General features: G+C 43.5%; 1 protein-coding gene and 1 long non-coding RNA gene across 4 annotated transcripts in view; one reads left to right on the top strand and one right to left on the bottom strand.

Moving 5' to 3' along the window:
- The window catches only part of LOC143030887 (uncharacterized), a 485,211-nt gene that overhangs the window by 356,183 nt on the left and 104,028 nt on the right, over positions 1–25,000 (bottom strand). The window lies entirely within an intron of this gene.
- The window catches only part of LOC143030889 (uncharacterized), a 53,415-nt gene continuing 30,575 nt past the window's right edge, over positions 2,161–25,000 (top strand). The window contains exon 1 of the long non-coding RNA XR_012966941.1: positions 2,161–2,346. This is a non-coding gene — a long non-coding RNA (uncharacterized LOC143030889). The remainder of the gene's footprint in view (positions 2,347–25,000) is intronic.

The following is a 25,000-nucleotide window of genomic DNA, read 5'->3' as shown; positions in this document are numbered from 1 at the left end:
CTTAATTTATTGTATTGTGTTCATACAATTCAATAATAACGTTTTGATTAATATAACTAATCCACTTCTCGCGTTCAACGCTCTATGTTATATATATATATTTTTTTTTATTTCTAAGGCCATCACCTGTGAATTAGAAAATTTTTATTCAACGTGTCTGAAATAGTGAGAGACTTTATTTTCTTAATTTATCATTGTTATTATCATTTTGCATCAGGGTGCCTTTAGGCGAACTTGCTTCACTCGCAGCCAACCAGTCGTCGTCTCCGTTCCCGTGATGTCACCGTTCTCCATTCACTCGCAGCCAAACAGTCAGCTCCATTCCCGTGACGTCACCGCTCTCTGCCGATAAGTCGTCAGCAATTTTGGGCAGACGGACAGCTTTTTTATATATACAGATACATTATTTTCATTATTAGTGTTAATTTCATAAGTATATTTTTATTCATTTAGTTTTTGTCTAATGATTTATTCTGTTTTCTTTATCTATTTATCTACATATTTATTCATTTATTTTTAGACGACACTGCAGCTTACCTTCATCTGAGACGAACAAGTTTTTTCGAGATTTTGTTCTATTTATTTCTATAATCTCATCCATATATTGGAATGCCACTCGTGTGCTCGTTAACAGTCATTTATCCATTTTCCTTCAAAAATAATAAATACAAAATCGTATGACTCGTAATTATTCAGCATTTGAGCCTTGGACTTGTTTTTTCTTTTACTTTTTCTAAGGGAAGGAGGGCTGCTTGTGATTTCCTGCACACTTGCTCCCAACTGTGCTTTCGTCTTATTCTGACCTCGCTTAAGCGACGACATTACCGATTCAGCCTTGCTCGCCTGGTTGGAGTGGGTGCGTTGTCAGCTGAGGACAAATGAACTCGGTGATGCGGGCGTGCACAGTGTCTTGACGATATTTGGTGACATGTAGCGACTCCTGTTCTCGGGTTTATCTTCAGTGTTACTGGAAAGTGAACGTATTACAGTTGCACCAGGTTAATATGCCCGGTATTGTGTGCAACTACAGAACGATAAGAGCCTTCCCTTAGCTGATCAGAATCACATGGCGATATAAAAGGGAATATAGACCCCCCCCTACCCCCAGGAATTCGACACGGGGTCCATTTTCTATAGCGGGAAGTGCACCCCAGGGGTCCATTTTCTACAGCGGAAAGTGGACCCCGGACTCCATTTTCTATAGCGGAAAATGGACCCCAGGGTCCATTTTCTATAGTGGAAAGTGGACCACGGGGTCAATTTTCTATAGCGGAAAGTAGACCCCGGAAAAGAAAAGAAATTTCTAACCCATCCCTTCAATATTTCCTTGGTCATTTTTTTGGGTGCAGCATTGATATCTTCTTTATAATACCATGATATAGAAAAAAGTGCAATCAAATTTCATAATAAAAAAATACGGAGTTAGAACATTCATCGCTTCAGTTTACGAAGACCTTGCTTTCAAGACACGACTTCACATCGAGGAGAGTACCAGGAAGGATGGGTAAGAAGAAGTATGGCAGGAAATAGCTTTAAAAGAACGAGGAGGAGAAGAGGGAAAGAAATAAGGGAAGAAATGGGTAAATAAGGAGGGGGAGCGTTTGGAAGGGTGGAAGGAGGGGGAGGACGGGAGGGAGAGGCAGAGAAGGCGGGGGAGGAGGAGGAGGAGGAGGAGGAGGAGGAGTTGAAAATGAGGAAGTAATGCACAAATGGTAAGCGAAACTTTGTGTCTGCACATCAGTGACGTATCGATGTAGAAACGAAAGAAAAAAAATAATCCAGACAGAAAGGACAACAACGCGAGATGATAAGGCAGAAGTGGGGGGCAAGACAGACAAGCGATCATAGAGGTCTGCTGGGTGTCTGTCACGCTGATTTGACTCGCACTAGAAACACATTCACAATTTCAATTCCACTCCCCCCATCCTCCCCACCTCCCTCCCTCCCTCCACCCCAATCCTCTCCATTTCCCTCCCTCCGTCCCTCCTCCACACCCCTATCCAAAAAGCACAAGAGGCCCTATCTTGATCACTACGACAAAGTGATAGATTGATTTGCGATTGAGAGCTCTTGCCCTGTAACATCGCTTATTTGTGTACAAGTCCGCTACTCTGCTGAGCCCGCTCGTCAGTCAGTATGACTCAAGCGGTGGGTGAGGAAAGTCGTGCAGGCGGTCGCTTCGTATACGTTGTGAATGTGACTGGAGTGTTTCTGCATTACTGTGATGGTTTACATTAATTTTTTTTTCTTTCTTTTTTGGCTGTGCAGTCTGGGATTACGAGTGCGACTGTAGTAACCACCGCCTGCCTGTAGGCAACATTGGCTGCTGTACACAGGATCCGAAAGGTAAGGAAGATGATAGTTTACAGGACGGCGCGCGAAGGAACCCATCCGAAATTTACGGTATTTTTTTCAGAAGTGCACACCTACGCGATTATTATTTAATTTTCTAGCACTATATTGCGTAGGTGTGTACTTCTAAGAAATTACCATGCTTAATCTAACTTGCCCTCAGATTTAATGACTGATTTTGAGTCTATGACATACTTGGGTGTCAGTGCATTCCGATTGTTTGCTATTGTTACAAAACGAGTTCTTCCTTTTATCCAATTTTGATCTTTACTATTTTCATAGGATGCCCTCTGGTTCTGCCATCATCCGCAAATAGGATCATTGAGGACTCCCGAATGTTGGCCAGGTCATTGATATACACCAGGAAGGGACAAGGTCCCAACACACTAGTTAGTACCTGGGGGGACACCACTCATGACTGGTAACCATCCTGATGCCGTGCTGCCTCGGGTTGATACTCGATGCATTCTCCCTGACAGGAAACCCTTAATCCACTGGAGCAATTTACCTTCAATTTCTGTCGTCTGTAGTTTGACCAATAATCTCCCATGTGGTACTCTATCGAACGCTTTCTCACCATCTAAGTCGTTAACGTCAACACTCTGCCCACTGTCGACAGCATCAATAAGGTCGTCCAAGTAGCACAGCATGTTGGTGACACACAGCTCCTCTTTTCGCTGAGCCCATGCTGTGCATCCGTAATCAAGTTGTTATCGGACGACGAGTGTTTAACAATTACTTCTCGAATGATACTCTCCAACAGCTTTACCACGATGCTTGTCAGTGACACGGGACGGACGGTGATTAAGTATGTGTGTGTGGGGGGGGGTCAACTCTGCTGCCCCTGTTGTGTATGGGGGAGAGATGTTAGCCTTTCTCCAATCACTGGGGACCCCTCCAGAGTCTACAGAGGACTGGGATATGTCAAGGAGTGGTTTCTATAGTATATCTCAGCATACCCTGAGGGCTACAGGTGATATATTGTCTGGCCCCGATGATTTGTCCTCCTCGAGTCCCTAAGGTCGGCTCTCCAAATCTTCTCTAGTTATTATAACATTGGTGACCTTAGGGCCCTTGAAGATCAGTTCCGGAGTTGGTAGTGGTAGGCTTATGTCCTCTCTCACAAAAACTTGATTAAATGCTCCTCTATTCATTACATGATTGTGTTATCTCCTGGTCATTGTCCGTTATCTCTCCTCCATTAGTGTTTATCATTCTATTAATCTTCATATATTCGAAAGAGCCAAACGCACTAGAAGTTTTATTTCTTTGCAGACTATGAAGTATGGTACACAAGTTTAAGAACAGTGCATCGCCAAGATATCAATTAGATAAGAAATTAGACGTAGTAAATTAAATCAATATTAAAAATCGGCTATAGTTTACCCTTTTTTGCTAAAATAATGGCGATAGCACATTTAAATTTCGTTGTTTTACGTATTCATTTATCTATTTATTTATGAATTGGTTTAATATTGATCTATTTATTCAATCATTCATTTTTTATAAAAATGAAATCCCATCTTGATATTGATACGTGGACTATAATGTTTAGGGAGTGACCAAAATATAAAAATAAAATCGTGTCTATTATCTAAACGTCATTCTCGGCGCGCAATTCCCATGAGAAAGTGAAACAACAATTGTCGCATTTGAATGGAGGCGTACCTTTCTCACTGCAAACTATAACTTGTCATCTTAATCATTAGCAGCTGACAATATTCATGTGAAATTAAAAAGTGTGACATCGTTTCCCTTCAGTGACCGTAGGAACAGTTCTAGCCTTGACTCCAAAAGGTGATAAGGACACGGATGTCGAGATTCGTTAGGATCTTGACGAGGTAGTGTGAGAAAGCGACGTTGCCTGCCACTTCTCGTTTTTTGCAGTCGTCGTCATAGCTCATCTGTTGTGCAGTGCGATGCAGACAGATTGACTGTTCTTTTTTCGTTATTATTAACCTCGTTCTATTTACGACTGGATTATCCTGGCTGTCAGTCACCTGTTTTATTCACAGTCATCTGTGATAGTGTGAATCAACCCGTTGATTCACACTATCGGTCCAGTCGCGCTCCACTCCCGCTCCGCTCTCGGTCCGGTCCAATATTGTCTCATTAATTTCAATGGAAGCATTCACACTGGCGCTCTCGCTCCAGTCTCGCTCCGGTTTCGCTCCGGTCACGGTTCCGTCAAAAGATATTTTTACTGGAGCGAGACCGGAGTGTGACTGGACCGTGAGCGCCAGTGTGAACTCAGTTGCCACGGTCCTGCTCCTCCTGCTCCACTCCAGTCGAGATTCAGCCTTCATATAAGCAAGTAGTGTTACCTTCTGTCCTACCAAACCATGGATAATCCAAAGGAAACACCACAATGGGAGCATGAGAAAGTTAGAAAAATTATCAAAATACATTTTCTTTTTATTTATCACTGATACAATGACAATGCGTACAGCGAGGATATTCATAAGCACCAACTGAATAAAATATAACCTACAAAACTTACTTTAATTTTGTGGATTTAGATGAAATGCAAATAGAATTAGTCAAAAGGTAAACCAGAGCTGTATGACCTGACTTCGCTGCACTACAGTGATAATGTTTGCATACTTATCATATTGCCAAGGTACTGAGAGAAAAAAGAATACACATTATTAACCGAAGAAAGAAATTCCATATGTATAATAACAACCTATTATCCACTGCGGAAATGCATCTCCTTAGCTCACTCAACAAATATTCCTACACAAGTTTGTTTGTCTACTTATATTTTATCATTTTGCCAAGGCATTGAACCAGCTGGGGAGCTGAAATAATCTTTCAGTGTTTCTCTCGCGCCAAAAGCCTCCTTTGTAGCATTTCCCCCTCTTCCTCTCATTGGACGTACTGTGTTTGATGGAGGCATGACAACAGTATTTGGTAATGCAACAGCATTTGGGTGTATCAGATTGTGAAGTATGCATGTTGTTGTAATGATTGCATTAGCGTTAGAAGGCATAGCTTTAAGTTTCCTTAAATATATTCTGAAGTTTTGCACTAGAATACCAAATGTGCACTCAACTATCCTCCTGGCTCTAGATAATCTATAATTAAAAATCCTCTTCTCTATCTTATGTTCAGTCTGTGAAAGCCTCATCTCCCACTATAACGTATGGTGCAAGCACATCAGTGCCAGGAAGTGCAGCATCTTCTTGTACATTTCAAGTCATCCTCAATTTTGGATAGTATTTTCTTAAATGTTCCTTTGTTCATTCTGAAATAGCTGTGGAATTTACTCTCATCATCAATAAGACGAGGATACAGAGTATGAAATTCTCCTTCAGTCTTCCTATCTTGCAACATAGGATGAACCCACAATCTCTTTCTTTTTCTATTTTGTTTTCCTTCTTCTTCTTCTTCATCAAGTGCAATAGCGAATATTGCCAACTCGGCGTCAGAAAAGTCACACTTCCTTCGTAACTGATGGTAAGACTTCTACTGGAATCGAGGGAGGGGCGATGACGGGAGCGAGAGCGGACCGTACGTGTGAATGCCTCAGAACCGAGAGCAGACCGAGAGTGGAGCGTGACCGGACCGATAGTGTGAATCAACCCTTAGCGTTTAAACTCACCACCCTACTACTCATTCGGTATTCACACCTCAATCAATCAATCAATATATATATATATACTCTATATATGTATATATATATATATATATATATATATATATATATTGTACATATATATATATATATATATGTATATATGTATGTGTCTATATATATATGTATATATATATATATATATATGTATATGTATATATATATATATATGGACGTACTGTGTTTGATGGAGGCATGACAACAGTATCTGGTAATGCAACAGCATTTGGGTGTATCAGATTGTGAAGTATGCATGTTGTTGTAATGATTGCATTAGCGGTAGAAGGCATAGCTTTAAGTTTCCTTAAATATATTCTGAAGGTTTGCACTAGAATACCAAATGTGCACTCAACTATCCTCCTGGCTCTAGATAATCTATAATTAAAAATCCTCTTCTCTACCTTATGTTCAGTCTGTGAACCTGGGTAGGGCCTCATCAAATTTCTCTTCAGCGGGAAAGCCTCATCTCCCACTATAACGTATGGTGCAAGCACATCAGTGCCAGGAAGTGCAGCATCTTCTTGTACATTTCAAGTCATCCTCAATTTTGGATAGTATTTTCTCAAATGTTCCTTTGTTCATTCTGAAATAGCTGTGGAATTTACTCTCATCATCAATAAGACGAGGATACAGAGTATGAAATTCTCCTTCAGTCTTCCTATCTTGCAACATAGGATGAACCCACAATCTCTTTCTTTTTCTGTTTTTTTTTTTTTTTTTCCTTCTTCTTCATCAAGTGCAATAGCGATTATTGCCAACTCGGCGTCAGAAAAGTCACACATCCTTCGTAACTGATGGTAAGACTTCTACTGGTGTCGAGGGAGGGGGGATGACGGGAACGAGAGCGGACCGATAGTGTGAATACCTCAGAACCGAGAGCGGAGCGCGACCGGACCGATAGTGTGAATCAACCCTGAATACCTCAGAACCGGAGCGGAGCGAGAGTGGAGCGCGACCGGACTGATAGTGTGAATCAACCCTAAACCTATGTTGTGAAGGGATATTGTGTGTGTGTGTATTTTCATGCGTGCGTGTGTTCATATGTATTTTCGAGGTGCCACTGTTCTGATAATGAAACGAGTTTCAGCTTGTGTATATATATATATATATATATATATATATATATATATATATATATATGTGTGTGTATATTTACGTGTGTGTGTGTGTACACATAACAGTTTGATTTTTCACAGCGTGTGCCATTGGCAGCAAACGGGCGTGGTTGGAAAGTTGAAAGCAATGGTGGTCGTAGGCATTTTCTCCCCCCCCCCCGTGGCTCCTTTTGGACATTTGTGCACAAGTGCACAAATGTAATGTGTTTTTAAGGCAGACGTGATTACGTTTGGTGGTGGTCCCTCGAGTCGGCTTTCAGCTCCTCCTCTTCTTCCTTTCTTGCTCTTCTTCAAATGTTGGGGTCTTCGGCGGCTGGGGAGAAGGGCGGCAGGGGGTGGGGGTGTCCTCTGAAGAAGAAGAAGAAGAAGAAGAGTAAAGGGAGCGAACACTTGGATCACCTGCCTCGACTCGACTCGACTCGACTCCTCCGATGGATGATGCTGTTATTAGGTGCAGGAATGGCGGCTGTGGTCGGTCATGCCACATCATTCTCTTTGTATATCTACTAAGCAGGGGAGAGAGAGAGAGTTGATGGGAGGAGGAGAAGCATGGGGAGGTGACGAATAGGATGTGCGAAATGAATTATATTTGTGTAATCTCGTGATCCAGGTAGGTTCATAAACTAGTAGGCTTTATAACAGACATACGTTTGCGACCTTATTGCATGAGGAGTTGGTGCAATGGTTAGAATTTTTCACAGGAACTTGTTAAAAGGACATTAATTCAGTGGGAGGAAGTCTGCGCCGTTTTAGTTTCCAACCCCGAACAATTTTGGCTTGTGAATTAAACGTCACAAGTCGTCTGATGAAATGGAAATGAAAAGTCATCCTAATGGCAGCAAGCAATCTCTCCCAAGTTTGTGAGTGCCAGTCACCGACGAGGTGCAGACACGCTTGAAATAGGACTTGGACAGACGAACAGGGTGGCCGCACTCACGCGCGCACACACACACACACACACACACACACACACACACACACACACACTCACGTACACACACACGCACACGTAGAAAATAAATGAAGGATTCAAGTTAGGAGATGGTTAGTTGCGACCGAAGTGCGCTGCCTTTGCCCTATGATGTACGAGTATCTAGACTTCCCTCCCTGGCTGGTGGAAATAATCTGTGGTTGTTGGGTTCGAACGCCGCGCCGCGCGGACTGCGCCGTGCGTAGCGTGATCATGAAAAATCCTAATTTCCTCCCCGGACATTATCAAGAATCACGAACCGACTCACGAACGTGATGTTCTTCACACAATGATGTTGTCAGTTGTGCCATTACTTGAATGCAGCTTGTTGATTGATTCTACAACTGGATTGTGTTGTTGGGTTTCTTCAAACTAACAGCTTTAAATTTCGAAATCAGAAGTCTGTGAGATGGTGTTGCCCGGCCAATTCCAGGACAAGAACGAAGTAGTAGCATTCAGTGTGTCTGTGTGTCGCTCTCGGGAGGGGGTGGGGCACAAGCAGCTCCCTCCTCCTCCTCCTTCATCTCCGGTGTGTGGCGCTTTGTCGCGTGGGATACTCACTCGGAGGTAGTCCCCCCCCCTCCCTCCCCCCCCTCTCTCTCTCTCTCTCTCTCTCTCTCTCTCTCTCTCTCTCTCTCTCTCTCTCTCTCTCTCATGTTGTGTCCACGCAATGACACTCAAGTGTGTCTTCTCATCTGGATCCTGGATTTGCACCGCGGATGGTGGTGGTATACGACGTACGAGCACTGTCGGTCGAGTGCACGTGAAAGTGCATCTGATTAATTATGCGCCCGTTGTTTGGTGTGTCTGTTTTAAGGCTGTGCCCATGTGTGTGTGTGTGTGTGTGTGTGTGTGTGTGTGTGTGTGTGTGTGTGTGTGTGTGTGTGTGTGTGTGTGTGTGTGTGTGTGTGTGTGTGTGCTGGTGTATTTAGACAAGTTGAAGTGGGTGGGTGGAGGAGGAGGAAAGACTGGAGTCGTAATCCTAGTTTTTTTCTTGACTTGTTTTTCTTTTTTCTTTTTTTCTTCTTTTTTAAGGATAGTGCTACAGAGCTCCACGCGAATTGTATGTGTGTCCACTAATTGTTGTTCATCACCACTCCCACCACCATTCCATTATGCTTAATAATTTTTTCTCATTATTTTGGTGGAAATGTGTAAGGAATATTTCCACACACACACACATACATGTTAAGCCGAATCCCTGTAGCACTTTTCTTGTTTTATTTTCCTACAGCACTCCTGTCAGGAAATAGATTCAATTTGGAAGTGGGTAGAAACAACTCCGCCAACCGTGTAGTTAATGAATGGAATAGGCTTCCTGCAGAGGCAGTGCAATGTAGTTCAGTTCGAAGCTTTAATATTCGTTTAGATAAACACCTAAGCAAGATGCTGTAATGACCGTCATTTATTTTATATTATTTGTTTATTTGTTTGTTATTATTTGTCTGTTTAATATTTGCTTTTCATTTATTATCATTTATCCATCAATTTATTGTTATTTACTATTTACCTATTTGTTTATTATCTAAACTATGCCTCTGCATTTATTTTATTCATTATTATTTATATTATTATAATTTTTCATTTAATCTATTTTTTTTTTTTTTTATCATTATTATATTTTTTCGCATCCGACCTAGATATGGACCAAAATGTCTCTTGTCGGCATGCCCCGCCTTTGTAATCCATTGTCATTTATTCATTTATTTATTTATTTCTATTTATCTATTTATTTATTTTACGTTTTTCGTAAAAAGTGACGACTAGCACGCGTTCCAAGTCTACTCCTCAAACCCTCGATATTCCTTCTCTGCCTCTAGTTCTCTAGAGACAGAGAAAATTTTACTGTCCAGATAGTTTTTATTGATTGAATTCCAGTGTCTTTCTCTGTTATCCAATATATATTATTCGTTATGATTTACTTAGAGTGAGAAATGAGGAGGTGAGGAGGAGAACAGGGGTGAAAAAGGATTTGGGAGAGAGGGTTGATGAAAGAATATTAGGATGGTTTGGACACATGGAAAGAATGAGTGAAGAAAGACTAGTAAAAGAGGTATGGAAGGCAGATGTGGAGGGTGTGAACATGAGGGGACGTCCTAGGATGAGGTGGATGGATGGGGTGAAGGGGGCTTTGGGGAAGAGGGGAATGTCTGTTGAGGAAGGAAGGGAGAGGACGGAAGACAGAGGTGAGTGGAGAATGGTTGTATATGGATGATGTTGTGACTGCATGAGGAGGAATGGGCGGGGGGGTGGGGGGTGGGGTAGTATGTGTGAGTAAATTTTGACGCAGCCCGAAGGGATTTCTCCCCGTCCTCTCCTTATATGCAAAGGGGGACGGAGAGGGGGAGTCGCCGATTAAATGAAGCGGCCTTGCTGTGGATGTACTGTGTCTTGCGACACTGCTTCTGACCCAGGGCGGTGGGCAGGGTGCAGGGATGACCCGTCATCCAGGAGGTGCTCAGATGAGAGGAAGGGTGGGAGGGGTGTGGAGTGTATTTAGGGATGAAATGGGTGGGAGTGTTTTTTATGCCTTTCCCTTTTTGGCTACCTCCCTTGGAAGGGGGAAAAAGCCTTGGTATATGTATGTATGTATGTATGATTTACTTATGTATCATTTATCAATTATTATCCATTATTAATTATTTATTTATTTTTTATTGTATCTTATCTATTATTCTTTATTATTTCCACTAGGATCGTAAGAGGCGAGAAGAAAGGGACGGGGATTGGGATTAGGCATCCTTCTCCTTGTAGCCCCACAGGGGACATTCCTAAAAAAAAGTAAAGGCATAAGAGGGTCTAGGAGTTTTCGGACCAGCACCCTAAGGTTTGGGTCTTTTAATGTGCGTGGATGTGGTACAGATGAGAGTTAAAGGGAAGAGATAGGTAGTATGTTTGTGAGAAGAAAGATGGATGTGTTGGCTTTGAGTGAAACTAAGTTGAAAGGGAAGGGCGAGTGTAAGTTTGGGAGTGTAAGTGGGAGGTTATCTGGAGTGAAGAGAGGGCGAGGGAGAGAAGGGGTGGCTATACTAGTAAGTGAAGAGAAAGGTAAACGTGTAGTGGAGTGGAAGGAGGTTTCTTCAAGGATAATGTGGATGAAGGTGAAACTGGGAAAGGAGATGTGGGTTTTTGTAAGTGCGTATGGGCCTGGCAGTGAGAAGAGTGTAGAAGAAAGGGAGGCTTTTTGGATAGATATAAATGAGTGCATAGATGATTTAGGGAGAAATGTCAATGTAATAGTACTGGGAGACCTTAATGCTAGGGTAGGAAATGGTCCAATCGATGGAGTGGTTGGGAAATGTGGAGTTCCAGGAAAGAATCGTAGTGGAGAGTTAATGGTAGAAATGTGTCTAGAAAGAGAGTTGATGATAGCAAATACAGTGTTTCGGAAGAAAGTCAAGCATAAGTACACATGGGAGAGGGTGGTGGATGGAAGGGTGGTAGATAGTGCGTTGATAGATTATGTAGTGGTAAATAGGATTATGACAGGAAGAGTTAAGGATGTACATGTGCTAAGGGGAGAGGGTGGGGGAATATTAGATTATTTTTTGGTGGAAGCTAAGTTGAGAGTGGAGGATAGATGGAGAAAGAGGAAAGGGACAAAAGGTAGGGAGGTTCTTAGAGTGAACTCTTTAAATGAAAATGAAAAGAAGGAGTACAAGAAGAAGCTGAAGGAGGAGTGGGAGGGAGTGAAGGATAGAGTAGAGCTAGGAGTGGAGGAGGAATGGGGATGGTTCAAGGGGGGAGTCACAAAGTGCACAAAGATGGTATGTGGAACAAGAAGGACAGGAGGAAATGGTTGTGAATGGTGGGATGAAGAATCAAGGAAGGTTGTAGAAGAGAAGAAGCGAGCTTTCTCAGATTAGTTACAAAATAGGACGAGGGAGTCATATGAGAGGTACAAAGAAAAGAAAAGAGAAGTAAAGCAAAAGGTAAAGGAGGCAAAGAGGAGAGCAGATGTGAAATGGGGTAAGAGTGTGACAGAAAATTTGGAAAGTAATAAAAAGATGTTTTGGAAAGAAATTAAGAGAGGAAGAGGAGGCGAATCAAGTAGAGAAGAAAAGGTAAAAGGTGCAGATGGAGAGATGATAATGGAAGAGAGCAGATGGAGAGATGATAATGGAAGAGAAGGCAGTAAGGGGAAGATGGGCAGAATATATTTGGGAGTTGCTAAATGTGAGGGAGGATAGAGAGGGAAAGATAACTGCAGTGGGAAATGCTAAGAAAATGACCGTGATGAGTGAGGTAAATGGAGTAGAAATAAGGAAGGATGAAGTGAAGGCAGTTGTTAAGATGATGAAAGCAGGTAAGGCACCTGGTCTGGATGGATGCCATGCAGAATGTCTAAAAAAGGAGGTACAGTGATGGTGGACTGGCTGGTGAGGTTATATAATGTTTGCTGGAGAGAGGGTGGAGTGTCGGAGGACTGGAGGAGTGCCTGTATAGTTTCACTTTACAAGGGAAAAGGGGACAAGTGTGAATGTAGTAGTTTCAGGGGGATTAGCTTGTTAAGTGTAGTTGGGAAGGCTTATGGGAGGATCTTGATTGAGAGGATTAGGAGAGGAAGAGAGGGAGTAATTGGTGAGGAACAGTGTGGATTTAGGATGGGTAGAGGTTGTGTAGATCAGATTTTTGTGGTAAGACATATGTGAGAAAGCTATAGGAAAGGGGAAGAATGTTTTTTGGGCTTTTATGGATCTGGAAAAGGCTTACGACAGAGTAGACAGAAAGGCACTGTGGGAGGTTATGCGGATATACGGGATAGGAGGAAAGCTAATAGGAGCTGTCAAGAGTTTTTATGAGGGTAGTAGAGCTTGTCAGGATTAGAAATGGAGAGAGTGAGTGGTTCGAGGTAAAGGTGGGACGTCAAGGATGCGTTATGTCACCCTGGCTGTTCAACTTATACATGGATGGGGTGGTGCGAGAGGTAAATGCAAGGGTAGTGGGTCAGGGATTGGAGATGGTTAAAGAAAATGGAGAAAAGTGGGAGGTGAGCCAGCTGTTGTTTGCGGACGACACTGCGCTTGTGGCAGGATCGGAGGAAGGATTGAGGAAGTTGGTGACAGAATTTGGGAGAGTGTGTGATAGAAGAAAACTAAAGATAAATGTGGGTAAAAGTAAGGTGATGAGATGTACAAGGGGTGAAAGTGGCAGTAGACTGGAAGTGAGCATTAAGAGAGAGCGACTGGAGGAAGTGAATAGTTTTAGATACTTGGGTGCAAATGTGGCAGGAAAAGGTGGAGTGAAGGTGGAGGTAGAATGTAGATTGAGAGAAGCGAGTAAATGCCTTGGTGGATTGAAGAGTGTAATGAAGAACAGACATTTGGGAATGGATGCTAAGAGGAGACTGTATGAAGGAGTGATTGTGCCAGATTGGGGCAGACACATGGAATATAAGAGAGGAAGAGAGAAGGAGTTTGAATGTGTTTGAGATGAGGTGTCTGAGAAGTATGATTGGGGTTACTAGGCTAGATAGACTGAGAAATGAGGTGATGAGGAGAACAGGGGTGGAAAGGGAGTTGGGAGATAGGGTTGATTAAAGAGTATTAGGATGGTTTGGACACATGGAAAGAATGAGTGAAGAAAGACTAGTAAAAGATGTGGAGGGAGTGAACATGAAGGGACGTACTAGGATGAGGTAGATGGATGGGGTGAAGGGGGCTTTGGGGAAGAGGGGAATGTCTGTTGAGGAAGGACAGGAGAGGACAGAAGACAGGGGTGAATGGAGAATGGTTGTATATGGATGATGTTGTGATGCATGAAGTGGAATGGGTGGGGGGTGAGGTAGTATGTGTGAGCAAAATTTGACGCAGCCCGAAGGGATTTCTCCCCGTCTTCTCCTTTTATGCATGGGGGGACGGAGAGGGGGGTCGCCGATTTAATGAAGCAGCCCTGCTGTGGACGTGCTGTGTCTTGCAACACTGCTTCTGACCCAGGGCAGTGGACAAGGTGCAGGGATGACCCGTCATCCAGGAGGTGCTAAGATAAGAGGGAGGGTGGAGGGGTGCGGAGTGTATTCAGGGATGGAATGGATGGGAATGATTTTATGCCTTCCTTTTTTTTTCTTTTTTTTTTACCTCCCTGGTAAGGGGGAAAAAGCCTTGGTATATGTATGTATGTATTATTTGTTATTTATAATTTATCATTTATTACTTATTTATCATTTATAACTTATCATATAATATCTATTATTTATTTTTAGTGTTTATTATTGATAATTTACTATATGTTATTAGCTATTATTTATCCTATTTCTATTATATTTATTTTATTTAATATTCGTTTTCTATTGTTTATTGTTATTACATATTTTTATTGTTTTATATCATTTGTTATTATAAGATATCTATACTTTATTATTTATTATCATTTATTACTTAATATCTATTCGTTAATTGATATTCATCATTTACCAGTATCATTTATCATTCCTCAATATTTATTTTTATTATTACATATCATTCATTATTATTTATCATTATTTATTATTTATTATTACTGTTTATTATTCATCATTTATTAATCATTAATTGTTACTTATTATTTATTACTTATTGTTTATCATTTATCATTTGTATTCATATATGTTATTCACTATTTCTGTGGTTGGCTGGCTGGCTTTGTGGTTGGCTCGCTGGCTGGCTGGCTGGCTGGCTGGCTTTGTGGTTGGCTCGCTGGCTGCCTAGCTGGCTGGCTGGCTGGCTGGCTGGCTGGCTGTGTGGTTGCCTAACTGGCTGGCTGGCTGGTTGTGTGGTTACGTGGCTGGATGGCTGTAGGGCTGGGTGTCCCTCTGTGTGCCTGTTTGGCTGGCAGGCTGGCTGTGTGGCTGGTTAGCTGGTTGTGTGGCTGGCTGCCTGTTTCTGTGGCTGTGCGGCTAGCTGGCTAGCTGTGTGGGTGCCTTGCTGGCTGTATGGCTACATGGCTGGCTGTGTGACCGGATGGCTGGCTGTGTGGATGTGTGCCTGGCTGGTTGGGTGACTTTGTGGCTGTATGTGCTGGCTGGCTGGCTGGCTGGCTGACTGTGAGACTAGCTAGTTTGCCACAATGCCAGCCAGCCAACTTCCCATGATGCCGCCCAGCCAGCCAGCCAGCCAGCCAGCCAGGATGCTAGCCAGCCACCAAGTCAGCCAGCGAGCCAGACAGCCAGTCAGCCAGCCACACAACCAGCAAGCCAAGCACACAGTTATACAGCCAGCCAGCCAGCCAATCGCGAAGACAAACAGCCAGCCAACCAGCCACACAGCCAGACAGCTACAAAGCAAGCCAGTCAACCACACAGTCACACAGCCAGCTAGGCCAGCCACACAGCCAACCAACCAGCCACAAAGCCAGCCAGCCAGCCACCCAGCCAGCCACACAGCCACCCAGCCAGCCATGGAGCTACACAGCCACCCAAACAGCCACAAAGCCAGTAACACAGCCGCAAAAACACCCAGCCAACCAGTTACACAGACACCCAGCCAGCCATATAGCTGCACAGCCACCCAGACAGCCATAGAGCTGCACAGCCACACAGCCAGCCACCCACCCACCCAATAACACAGACGCAAACCCAGCCACACAGACACCCACCCAGCCATACAGACACAAAGCCAGCCAACCAGCCAGCCACAAAGCCACACAGCTAGCCATACAGCCAGCCAACCACACAGGCACCCAGCCGCACAACCACAAAGCCAGCCAACCAGCCAGCCAACCAGCCAGCCAGAAAGTCATACAACTAGCCAGACAACCGTACAGCCAGCCAGCCAGCCACACAGCTACACAAACACACAACCAGCCTGTCAAGTGGAGATATCTATCTTGATTCCGAAACATGCTAAGAACATTTAACCCATTCAACCCCGATGACAAGATGTCTTGTCATTTGGTCAAATAAAACAAAAAATCATAAAACACCAAAATGTTTGATCAAACACCAGAAAAATATGACGTCAGTCCTCACTTCGCTGCGAGCGAAGCGAGGATTGACGTCATATTTTTCTGGTGTTTGATCAAACATTTTGGTGTTTTATGATTTTTTGTTTTATTTGACCAAATGACAAGACATCTTGTCATCGGAGTTGAATGGGTTAAGGATCCTAACCCGACTTTCATTGATTACATTTGACACAGATTGTGTTATAAAATGCTCATTATGCTTATTTGTTTGAACGCACCGATGCAGTGGTTGTTTAACGCTTCCAAATCATAATTCTATCTACGTTTTGGTAGTTTCTACCCAATTGAAGAAAAAGGATTTACTGCACCCATCTCCAGGGTCTCGAGGAGGCGCGCGCGCCATTTCAGGGGGTGGCTTGTACTTTCGACGTCATTTCAGAGTTCAATTCTAAATGGAGTTTCTTGGGTTTTATGGTATGCCAAAGTGCTGAAATGATCCGCTCTGTAACATTTTTTTCCTCTTTTTGACAATAAAATAACTAATGCTCCTGGACTATACATGTACTCAATAGAAAACGAGCCCAGAAGAATGGTGACGTCATGTCGCTTGCCCCTGATCAACCTCAGTGGAAATGCGATCACGTTTATTTTTCGTATATTTCACCTCACTCTAAGTCAGGCACCCGCGTCCTTTCTTGCAACTGTTATTTGACAGAGGGAACATAATGCATTTTGATACGAATGCCTTTATCAGATAAAATTGGCAACAGATATCAGTTCTAAGAACGAGAGTTCCGGGGACCTTTACCAAGGCGAGCTTTGATAGAAAGCGGAAAAGCACCCTCCGGGTTTCGAGCGCGGGACCCTCGGGACGTGGCTCCGTGACCCTAACCACTGAACTACCGCTTCTTAAATAAAAACTTTTCTGCTGTTACGTTCTTATCCGTGTGCATCACACCACGGCGCCGGGCAAGAAAGGATGGAATCAGAAACTTGAATACTTTACATCGAGCTCATTGGGATTTTCTATAAAACCTCGCTTTTGCTCTTATTAATTCATGTTTGTGGTCAAATTTATCTGATAAAGTATTCATATTGAAACGACGACATTCACACCATTAAATGATAATGAAAGTAAACATGCAGGTACTACCCTGCAATGAGAAAAAAAAATGACGATTCCGTCGAGTCAGAACGTGTCTGCAAGTTCTCGCGTGGTCAGAGGCAAGGTGTAAATATACAGGTCAGACCGTTGGAATTCTTCTGCGCAGCTTCTGACGTCATTTGGCTGAGTCCATTTTCTCTTTGTGATACACTGAAGAAAACTGTGAAACGCCAAGGAAGACAGGAACTATAATACTTTATATATATATATTATATATCATATATATTATATATTCATATATATAGACAGGAACTATAATATTTTATATATATTTATATATATATTTTATATAATATTTGTCAGAATATAACTAATTGCGTGGAGCAGTGCGAGCGAAGGCAACGTCATTTTTGAACGACGGACCAGCTTCAACTGACAGCTATAGGACCCGCTAACCCCACTTTGAGCAGCCAGGTGACGTTCACGGGCCCGCTGCGCCAACTCCCTCGAAATTCGGTCGGAAGTGGTTAGACCTTATATTCTTAGATCTTGGTCAGAGGCAAGCAAGCGGCAGGACGTCGCGTCGTCGCCAATCCTCCGCGTTCGTTTTCTGTGGAGTGTGAAGAAAACATCATATTCGAGTTTACAGTGATAAAACAGCAAGACGAGTATCATTATAAGACTGAGAGATAATAAACGAAATGGCCTAGCAAATGTAATCGTTGGACTAAAATATCCATGTGACCAAAATTATGCAGCAAAACCCCTCAATTTCAAATGTAATTACCCCTTGCCCGTAATGCGAGAGAACCTAACATATAATTGAGAAGAAATAGACGTGAAAAAACACAAAGAATGAACAAATATATGTGTAATTGGCCTACCAAAGATGGACCTAAAATCCACACATCAGGCTGCACCACATTTAACACAGGAATAAACGTAGGAACAAACTTCACATGACGAGTCCAGTGTCGTTGACCAACCTATGGGTAATATTGTGACCGCACACGCACATACCCGACTCCCCGCCCACGAGAGTTGGAGTAACGACTCGCAGCATAGCAATACTGAAATTTCAGATCTGGGTAGGATTCGAATCCGGACCATTGTGTCAATAGTTTCGATCGCTACCGCTGCGCCATCAAACCTTTTCTGAGTTATTTTATCTAGTTGTATCATACGGGAAGGAGCTATGCTCGTGGTAAATTTGTGTGTATTTATTTAGTTGTGTGTGCGTGTGTGATTTCAGTAACAATAAAATATTAAGAAATTCTTGTCGGTGCAAATATAATTACTTTCACTCTTGTCGCATCTTCGCGCATGAAATGCATATTCTACAACACGTATTTTAGCGTGGGGAAGGGAGGTAGGGCGCAACTCTGTCACGACTACCAACTGTACAGGAACATCGATGATTCTGTTGTTTCACTCGTCACCTAGCCACGAACACCTAACACCACCAACCGATACTTTTTTGAGTGACTGTACGTACATACATACTATACATACATAAACACACGCACATGCATGCATGCACAGGACCGTTTCTAGTTCATCAGGCGCCCCAGGCAAGAATTCGTTATGGCGCCCCCCCTCCCTCCCTCCCTCCTTCCACCCTCAGGGCTGGAAATAACAACCGGCTAAAATGTGAAATGTGCTTTCAAACATTAAACACAGTTGCATCAAGTATCAACACTTTCATACATACATACATATACCAAGGCTTTTTCCCCCTTCCAAGGGAGGTAGCCAAAAAGGGAAAGGCATAAAAACACTCCCACCCATTTCATCCCTAAATACACTCCACACCCCTCCCACCCTTCCTCTCATCTGAGCACCTCCTGGATGACGGGTCACTTTCACTATTCATTTATTTTCGCGTTTGCACTTGTATTTATATATTTATTTGAATTATTCACGTAAAAAAAAAATTGTCTCTCATTTATTTATATATTAATTTTGGGTGGCAATTTGGCGCCCCCCCCCCCAGCAAATGGCGCCCCAGGCGACCGCCTGTGTCGCCTGTGCCTAGAAACGGCCCTGTGCATGCATGCATGCATATATGAATACATACACATAATTATATGCATTCATATTTGGAGTAATATATTAAGTATGCGGTAGACACGTAGATAGATATAGATAGATGAATTAGGTAGGTGAATATCGATAAGTAGTTAGTTACACAGATGTATTGAAAGGTAAAGAGAACGACAGGAGAATGAATCGAGAAATGGATCGTATTAAGTGGGGAGGGAGGCCATCTTGGTGACAACCATGGAGGCGCGGGAGAGTCCGTTGCTGATCGTTGCCAGGGGAATGCCGTGCGAAACCTTCCATTTTCAACTATTTATTCGTAAACGCAACTGAGCACTTTAGTGACATACGTGCAATTATTGCAAGATTGCGCATGTCAATATTTTGGTTTGTTTTACCGCTTGCTTTCCGTAGACTGTTTGTAACGGTAATTATATTTGTATTAGTTAAATTCATCCATGTCGAACACCGACGGCAAAGCATTTGCACACCGCCTGGAGCCCCCGACTGAACAGGACCTCGCTGTTGAGAACTGAACCCCTTTATAAGACCTCGCCCATGTGAAGAAGAGTCCCCCCCCCCCCACACACACACTTTTGGCATGGAGCCTCGCCTTATAACAAGTTCTGTACCAGTTTCGAACTTTTGTCCAAAATGCCAGCCACACCTTGTTTGGCTTAATTACTTATTTATTTACCGTAGCAGATGGTTTGAGCCGTAGGCGAGTGAAAATTCATTGTCCATAACTTACTGTCACGTAAAGTGAAACAATTACATATATACCAAAACCACATTTAGAGCGTGCAAAAGCTGATTCTGACTTTTTTTAATTCCCATTTTGCATTAATCTAATACAAAAATGATGATAGAATCACGGAAACATCTACACTAAGTACAACTAACAGTTAATCGTGTTTTCCTAAGTCTGCAAAACGCACACTTTCCATATTGTTTCGTCATAGTTACTACCCTCTGTCGGGGGGCAGTCTGTCATTCTACTGGTCCCTACTTTGACACACTCTACTACATACGTACTAAAGTAGCAATATTTCTCATATTTTTGTATTAAGGGGTTATCACAGTGTTTTTCCTACCACATCCTACTTCCAGCCTCCATTTTATTAACTGGAATATGACTTTGCTTATATAAATATGGAGTTCTCTAAGAACATTTCAACAGTACGTCTAACATTCTCTCAGTTATTCGTTCAGTTCAGCTTTGCTATACTTATATGACGAAAAAAGAATGTCATACTTGGAGATTTAAAAAAAAAAAAAAAATGTAACCGAAGTCGTTTTTACTCAAACGAACTCTCAACTGTCGGCGCTGTTGGACCCCGTGGAAGCCCAGTGTGACCCCTTAAGATGACCTTTCATTGACTCTTTACGTATATGTACATATCTTAATACGTGTACATACGTATTTGGGGTAAAGGCCATTCAGAATGTTCTGTTGAAGTCAACAGCAGTTAAGCATTGTTCAGATTGCATTCTCAAAATTTCTTACAATGTTTCGGTCTACGTTGGTAAGGTTACGAAGTAGACTTCTAAAATCCATGTTAGTTTTCTTTAGACGACTTTCGGTCATCAATCGGCCGTCTTCAGGAGTATTAACCTGCGATAAATGTACAGGTGTAATTGTGTGTTACTCGTGACGTGGCTATTTATTTGGTTCATGATGACATTTGGGGAGGTAACACACGAGGGGTAACTTTTAGGGAGGGAAGTAACATTTGTGCGGTGTCATGTAGACAATCTTTATGTCCTGCGTTCGGGAGGTGGAGCTCCGTAGGGTGCTATTTGTCCAATTTGTTCACGTGATGCTCCGTGCGTTGCTGCTTGGGACCTTGTTGCCGAGGGGGGGGGGGGATTCGGGCAGTTGTTGGGGGTTCATAATGGGTTTTCGGTCATGAATGTATACTGCTTCCGTCATTCTTAATCTCCTGGTGTCTGGTTCTTTGTGTTGGAAACTGTATGGTCTTCCATCTGCTTCCTGCTCAGTGCTTGTCCGTGGGTTCTGTTATTATGACGGCGCGTTTCTCCTGCAAGTGTGCTGAGATTATTTTGGTTAATGTAGTGGTAATGAAACCTATGTACCTGGTGGGTCGGCGATTGCAAGTATATTGGTATACTAGGCTCGCATCCTGAAGTGTATTTGTTGGTGGGAGACAGCTGTTCTTCATAACTAGGTTGGAGGTTCGACGGTATTTGCAATAAATTGTGAGCTTGTGTGCATCAGGATTATTGGGCTGGACAGTACGCTGGATGACATTTCTCACAGCTTTCTCGTCTTATTTGTAAGCATCGTCTTCGTATAACTTTGTCTATTTCTTCTTTCTGATACCCGTTGTTAGTAAGGAGCTAAGAGATTCTTTTTTAATTCAGCATTAGTAGCCGTCCATGTAGGGCAGTGTGTGAACGCACGCTTGACCAAAGATTTTATTACGCCGCGTCATTATCTCCCAGGACGTTCGCTAGCGCCATTTAAGCAGAATCCTGGATTGGTAGATTTTACGTACATTTCCGTAGAAAAAAACTGCCTGTGCCTCTGTGTACAGCGGTGTCGAGGAAGGGGAGTCTGTGGTCAATCTCAAGTTCTTGTGTAAAACTGAGGGAAATGTTTTCCCTGACCACCTCAATGATTTGAGAAACATTCTCTTCGGTATTAGCCCTGACAAAAATATCTTCAACAAAAATTGTAGCGTTTGAGTTTAGGGTGTTGTGTAAATATCCTCTCTTCGATTGAGCCCATACGAAAGTTGGCAAACATGACACCTAACGGGAACCCATGGCAACACCATCAGTTTGCACAATCCACATATTCTTGTCGGGTCCGTAGAACGTTATTTCTTTAGTACAGGCTTGTAATAATCGACACAGTACGTCCTCGGAAATCGGGAACTGTGTTTCTCCTGAGTGATATAGTCCATTACAGATGAAGTTAATAGTCTCGTCCAAAGGTGCATTGGTGAAGAGGGATTCAACATCCATTGATGCTATGATTCTATATAGTCGTGTTGTCTCTATAATATTGAGGAATTCTCCATTGGACTTGGGACTGAATGGGGGATGGTGTGAAGGGTGAGATCAGTGCACGTAGACACTTAGCCAGTTTGTGATTAACTAGCGGTACCTGGCTAATGAAGGGCCAAAGTGGTTGGTCGCGCTTGTGTGTGTGTTTCAACATTCCCCCTATAATTATGTAACCAAGGTTATGATCCCCCTCAGTCAGTGACTGAGTGGTAGCAGCTCGGGAGAGTTCCAGCAAGTGAATTCATGGCTTCTACGAATTAGGCCCGTTCAATTTTACTGAGGCCATTAGCTGGGTCTCTAGAGATCTTCTTAGATATACATATACATAGGCATATATGCATATACATACACACTTCTATACACTCGGCTCGATGGCGCAGTGGTACCGTTCGCAACCGCTACTCCGTCGGTCCGGGTTCGAATCCCGCCCAGGGGTGAAAGAAATCAGTATCACGCACACACAGACACGCGCGCGCGCTCGCACGCGTGCACACGCACGCACGCACGCACGCACAGGTAAGATTCACGCACAGGTAAGATTCCCGCCCAGGGCTGAAGTAATTTCAGTATCGCTACGCTGTGAGTCGTTACTCCAAATCTCGTGAGCGGGGAGTTTGGTGTGTATGTGCATGTAAGGTCACAGCATTGTCCATAGATCGGTCATATATGAGCTCTGAGCTCTCTTACGGGAGGGTAGTAGCTGTCGATCACGAGTCCAACACGTCATCCAAGACCATGGTGAATCACACACACACACACACACACACACACACACACACACACACACACACACACACACACACACACACACACACACACACACACACACACACACACACACACACACACACACACACACACACACACACACACACACACACACACACACACACACACATACAGTTGGTAGAGTGCTGAACTGGGAAGTAGAAGTGCTCCCAGTACCCAGTTCGAATCCTGCCCAGGGCCGAAATTATTTCGGTATCGCTGTGCCTCGGGTCGTTACTCTGACTCTCGTGGGCGGGGAGTTGGGGGTGTGTGTGTGTGTGCAAGGTCATAGCATTACCCATAGATCGGACCTACGAGCTCTGAGCTCTCTTCCAGGAGGGAAATAGCTGTCGATCACGAGTCCAATACGTGATCCAAAGACCAAGTGAATACACACACACACACACACACCATTTGAGGCATACTCGTATGCAGCGAGAGGGAGAGAAGGAAAGAGAGAGGGTGGGAGAGAGGGAGAGAGACAGATAGACAGAAAAAACAGACAGAGGGAGACAGAAAGACAGAGACTGAGAGAATACAGGTAGACGGACAGACAGACAGACAGACAGGAAGAGAAACGGACAGATATACAGAGATGGAAAGACAGGCAGAGAGAGGCGCACAGGCAGACGGATAGACAGAGAGATGGACAGACGGACAGAGACAGACACACAGAGACATACAAACAGACAGATGGACAGGCAGACAGACAGAGAGATGGACAGACAGACAGAGACAGGCAAGCATATTGACGGGCAGAGTGATAGAAAGACAGAGAGACGGAAAGACTGACAGACAGGCAGACAGATAGATAGACAGACAGACAGACAGACAGGGAAACAGATACAGACAGAAAGACAAACAGATAGAGACTGAGAGGCATACAGACAGACGGACAGAACAGACAAGCAGACAGAGAGACAGAAAGACAGAGACAGACGGAGAGGAGAAATAGAACAAGTAGTAGGGATGTACTTCGTCGCGAAGGAGATGAAGAACGCAGATGATGGTGGAGGAAGAAGACAAAAAAAAAAAAAAAAAAAAAATTAAGTCAGTACCGATGCTGAGATGCCCTTGAGAGAGAACAAGTAGTAGGGATGTACTTCGTCGCGAAGGAGATGAAGAACGCAGATGATGGTGGAGGAAGAAAAAAAAAATTAAGTCAGTACCGATGCTGAGATGCCCTTGAGAGAGGGAGCGAGCAGACAACAGGAAGACTGACCAAGGAAGAAGAACGAAGGAGAGAGAAGATGGGTCGTGAAGGTGGGAAGAAGGGTAAACGATTAGAAACGGCAAGAAATGGAAAGGGGTGAATGCACAAACAAGGCAAGGCGGCCTGGGGGATGGAGAAGGAGGGAAAGTGGGAAGCGAGAGGAGGAGGAGGCCAGGAGAGGCGAGCTGAGGGGGAGCGGGGAAGGGGGAAGGGAAATCAAGGAAGATCAGGCTGGGGAGGGAGAATACAGGTAGAGAAGGGGAATAGGAAGGGAGAAGAAGGAACGAGAAGAAATGGAGGGAAACGGGCGAGAAAAGGTAAGGAGAAGGAGTGAGGGAGGGAGGGGCACTGGGAGCGGAGTGAGTGAGGGGAATTAAGGTGCTGAGGCTGGATGGCTGGCTGGCTGGGGGTGGATGGAGGAGCAACACTCCAAGTTTTGGGAGGATGAAGAGAAAATGAAGATGGAGACAGGGGAGGGGATGCAACGGGTGTGTGCCTGTAGTAGTGTCTTGAGAGGGTAAAAGATGCTATTGCTACTATTCCTTATCATCATCATCATCATCATCATCGTTATCATCACTGTCATTATCACTTTAGTATCGTGTTCTATCTAATGCCATTCATTTTCTATTTTGGTTTATTTCTACTTTTTTCCTGCTTCAATTCTTTTGTTGACAGAGAAAAAAGTCATGGTGACAGAGGAGAGGTGGGGTAGGAGGAGGAGGACGGGCTGAAAAAGAAGAGAAGAGGAGGAGGAAGGAACGTGGACGATGAGATGAGGATAAAGGATGAGAAGCAGAAGGGGAAGGAGGAGGACGGAGAGGAAGAGGAAAAAGAAGAGAAGGAAGAGGAGGACGATGAGGAGAACGAGAAGGAGGAAGAACAT

This window comes from Oratosquilla oratoria, chromosome 12 (assembly GCF_046742065.1).
Source record: "Oratosquilla oratoria isolate Oo_2021 chromosome 12, ASM4674206v1, whole genome shotgun sequence".
In the NCBI taxonomy this organism is placed as follows: domain Eukaryota; kingdom Metazoa; phylum Arthropoda; class Malacostraca; order Stomatopoda; family Squillidae; genus Oratosquilla; species Oratosquilla oratoria.
The sequence above is the reverse complement of the archived record's forward strand: the minus strand, read 5'-3'. Positions and strand labels throughout refer to the sequence as shown.